This window comes from Galeopterus variegatus, unplaced genomic scaffold, assembly GCF_000696425.1.
Source record: "Galeopterus variegatus unplaced genomic scaffold, G_variegatus-3.0.2 Scaffold8153, whole genome shotgun sequence".
NCBI classification, from domain to species: domain Eukaryota; kingdom Metazoa; phylum Chordata; class Mammalia; order Dermoptera; family Cynocephalidae; genus Galeopterus; species Galeopterus variegatus.
This window is the reverse complement of record NW_007734264.1, coordinates 87,001-91,705: the sequence shown is the minus strand read 5'-3', so window position 1 is coordinate 91,705 and position 4,705 is coordinate 87,001.

Here is a 4,705-nt window from a genome sequence, read left to right as displayed (position 1 = left end):
GAGCAGGAAGAGGTCCCCATGCAGCTCTGCCCTGCAGTACACTTTGGGTTTTCTGTTCTCTTCCTCATCTGGCCGTTCTTCAATTTCCTCATCTCTAAAATGGGAATCATCAGGGTAGTACCTCACAGGGTTGTTATGAGGATTACAGAGGGTAAACCAAGGAGCGCTCTCAGCATAGTGCTCAACAAATATTTCCTGTTATTATTAGTGCCTTGTCCCTGCCCTTGAGGAACTTCAAAACACGTTGAAAGGAAAATACATTTTTATGAGACAAGATTATAAAGAGGTGTATAAGATAGGACCCAATAATGTTTTTTTTAAAAGACAAATATTATACATATGTAGAAAGAGAAAAAGACCAGAAGGAAATGTTAGCAGCACTTAATTCTTGGTGAAAAAATTACAGATGTAATTTATTCTTTACTACACTCACAGGGATTGAGCCTTGATGTTATCAGCACCGTGCTCTAACCAACTGAGCTAATCATCCAGCTTCCTTTTTTTGAAATTAATTAATTTTGAAATTTTAATTTTTTAATGTTTTGTTTTGAAATTTTTAAATTCACAAAATGCTTAAAAATTTTTCTTCTTTGTGCTTTCATGCATTTTCTACATTTTCTGCGATGAACATATCACTTTTGCAATCAGAAGAAAAAAATATTGTGAGAGGAGCTATCACTTGGATCTGGGCTCTTGGAGAGGATGGTCTAGGGGGAGTGGATTTAAGCAGGGCCTGGAAGGATGGGAAAATTTGAACTGAGGAGGGAGCCAGGAGAATCCTTTTTTATGTGTTTCCTTGTTTTTTGTCTGTCTCTTCTTCTAGGCTGCAAGTACCTTGAGGGCAAGGTCTGTGGTCTAGTTTGTTCACTGCTATATCCCTAACATCTAAAAAAAAAAAAAAAAAAGGCCCGGTATTTAATAGATGCTCAATAAATACCAATCTAGTGAATGAATGAATGACCTTGACAGCTCCACTTAGCCTGAGAGACAAGGATGCTCTCAGTTCACTGTCCAGCTGGTGTGCTGCCAAAACTGAGGTGTGTGGTTTCCATGGCAATAGAAGAGGGCCTGGCAGGCCAGCAGCAGGAGGCAGACAGGAATTCTGAGCTCTGCATCTTTTCAAGGTGTGGTTTAAAAATTGAGAACATGATGATGGGCTCTTTCAACAGATGCTGAGGGAAAAAGAGCTTCATAAATATGGTCAACTCAGTTGTTCACTGGACAGGATTGTCAAATCAATCAATGAATGCTTGGGCAGGTAATCCAAGTTTGCAAAGGCTCTTGATGGTTGGAAAGTCAGGAACTTAGGAAAGTTTGGTTTCAGTCCTGACCCCCCTGGACAAGTTACTTAACCTCTCTTGGCTTTGGCATGCTCATTCATATAATGGGAGGTTTGATTAGCTCTAAAATTACTTATAAAAAGATGTGTGTGGTAGGAATGTAAAATGGTACAGCCACTGTAAAACCAGTTTGGTGGTCCCCCAAAAAGTTAAACATAGAGTTATCATATGATGTGTCAATTCCACTGCTAGGTATATACCCAAGAGAACTGAAAATAGGTACTCAAACAAATACTCGTGCACAAGTGCTCATAGCAGCACTATTCATTAAAGCCAAAAGGCCATCAATGGATGAATGCGGAAAGGCTGTACAGTTGTCCTCCCTTGGTATTGATGCGGGATTGGTTCCAGGACACACACCCACTACCCCACGGATACCAAAATCTGCAGATGCTCAAGTCCCTTATATAAAATGGCATAGTATTTGCGTATAACCTAAACAATCCTCCCATATACTTTAAATCATCTCTGGATTACTTATGATACCTAATACGACATAAATGTTATGTAAATAGTTGTTATACTGTATTGTTTTATTTGTATTACTTTTTTATTGTTTTATTGTTATTTTTCCCCAAATATTTTCTATCCATGGGTGGTTGAATCCATGGATGCGGATACAGAGTGCCAAATGTATACCCACACCATGGAATATTATTCAGCCATGAAAAGGAAAGACGTACTGATACATGCTACAATGTGGATGAATCTTGAAAACATCATGCTAAGGTGAAAGAAGCTAGACTCAGAAGGTCACATATTGTATAACTCCATTTATATAAAATATCCAGAATAGGTAAATTCATAGAGACAGAATGCATACGTATTGGTGGTTGTCAGCGGCTAGAGGGACAGGGGGATGAGGAGTGACTTCTTAATGGGTATGGAGTTTTCTTTTGGGATGATGAAAATATTTTGGAATTTGACAGAAGTGGTGGTTGCATACCATCGTGAACATACTAAGTGCTAGTGAATCATACACTTTAAAATGGTTAATTTTTTTTTTTTTTTAAAGATGACCGGTAAGGGGATCTTAACCCTTGACTTGGTGTTGTCAGCACCACACTCTCCCAAGTGAGCCACGGGCCGGCCCTCTGAAAACATGTCTTGAAGCCCGAAGTTACAGAATGGATTCCTGGGAGCCCCAGAGATAGATGGAGGACCTTGTGAGATCACCACAGCCCCCTCCCCACAGCACAATTACACTGCCAAGGTGTCATGCAGGAAAAAGCTCCAGCTGGGGTCAGAAGTGGGGTCTGGACCTGTCTGGCCACTTACCCAAGGTGGGATCCTGGGCTACTCAGGCTCCTATTTGCAAAAAGCTTCCTATCTGCAAAATGGGGCTGATGCACTTTCCCTGATGTCCTCAGAGCACTGTGGATGAGGGTCCTGACAGCTCTCTAGGAATCCACCTTCACAGAGTGAACCCTCTGGAAAGAAGCCAGTTATATCACCTCGTTTTCTAAGCATTGCAGACTGAGAGCCTGTTGCTGGTTCATGTGCAGCCATTGACCCGGTTGTGAAGCCAGTGGTGAGGAAGGGGCACAGCTGGGGTAACCGATTGGAATCCTGGCACCACCACTATGTGTGTGGCCTTGGGCAAGTCACTCACCTTTCTAGTTTATCCAGCGATAGAATGGGAATATCCATACCCACTTTGGAGAAAGGATGTGTGTATACAGTAAGCACTCAATAATCAGTCCTTTTACTCTTTCTTTGTGGCTGCTCCCAGCTGCATTCTCGACCACAAGGATTGCCTGTTCCCAGAATCTGCCCAATAAAGCTGTGGCTCAGAGAGTTTAAGGTACTACCCCGAGGTGACACAGTAAGTTTGGGCTTGGAACACACATCTGACTCTAGGACCAGGTCACTTTCCTCAAGGCTTTGAGGCTCACTCATTGGCTCCAACAGGAGTTTGGCACATCCCATATGCCCAAGGGAGGGCAGAAGTATGCAGGGAGAGAGAATGAGCTCAAAATTAAGCCCTGTGCAGACATGATTTTCCAATCCTCATAAGTTCATGAAACAGGTGCTACTGTCCCCGGTATACAGGTTAGGAAACTGATTCAGTTTAAATGAAACTCCCAGAAGCCAAGTGACCGGCATCAGGACACACAACCAGAGGGCGGAGGTCTGGATTTGAACTCGGGTCCTCCCGCGGCGCCACGCCCGGAAGCCCCAGGGCGCGCGTGGCTTGGCGCTAGCCAGGCGCGCGGCGGTGGGAATCCCGAGCGGAGTTGGAAGGCTGGCACGTTCATTTGCATGCTAATACCCAGAATGCTTTTCCCCACACACCGCTTCTCTTAATGGAAGCGCTCAGTTTGGAACCGTGGAAAGTTTGGAACACATACTTCGCTTCCTCTTTGCAACTGTGGGAACTTCCCGCCCGCACACACGGTGCCTGCAGCCCGGACTCCGAGCCGGGAAGCCCGGAGGCGGCCATCAGCGCTTCCCGGTCAGGCGAACCTCGGTGTCTAACCCTCGCGCGGTAGCATCCCCGGGCGGGCCGGGGACAAAGCGCCCAGGCCTGGCGGCAGGGCCCGTAACTAGAGCGCTCGGCGTCTCGTGGGGCTACGGGATTGGGGATGCTTCGGGCTTGGGGAGGCCTGAGGGCGCTCCCCGGCCCCTCCGGTACCCCCACCCTTCTGGGGATTGCTGGGGGGCCTAGGGGTCCCTGCTCCTGTCCATCGCCCTCATGCTGTTGCCTCCCTGAGCTGATGATTTCCCGTTCCCTGGGGCACGAAGCTCGGCGTGCGGTGGTTTGGGGGAGAGGCTGGGCGCTGGCCTCATTGCCCTAGTTCGATCCGGCGCGCAGCCCATTCGGTTCGGTCAGTGCGCGGGGTGCAAAAGCAGCTCCGGAGGTTCTGCCCCGGCCAGGACCTCGGGCCCTCTTTGGGGTTGGAAGCGGGGAGGCGGTCGCAGGCGACTTCTGGGGATTTCTCGCATCAAAGCAGGGCTCCAAAGGGTGGCCGACGCCCGCTCGACCTACAGGTTCGTATCGCTGGCTGGGGGGCCCGGATCTGCACCCCTCGGTTTCCCCCCACGCCCGCTCGCCGCAACTCTCGGCGGGGAGGGGAGGGACACTGGGAGCTGGTTTGCTGGCTCTGCGCTTCGTTTGCATTGGTCGGGGGAGTGGGGGCTGAGACTGCAGCCCCCGGCCCCGCGGGCGGGGTGCGGAGGCGGGGGCCGGACGGGGGCTCAGGCTGCGCTAGCATTGGCGGAGCTGGGCAATGGGGAGGGGGGGCAGGAAGCGGGGGGAGCGGAGTTGCGGGGGGGTTGTATAAATAGGGAAGGGGGGACGTGCATCCTCGGCTGGGTGGGGGGGGGGCGCTCGGCACAAAGAAAGTGTAAAGTTTGCAGCGCGG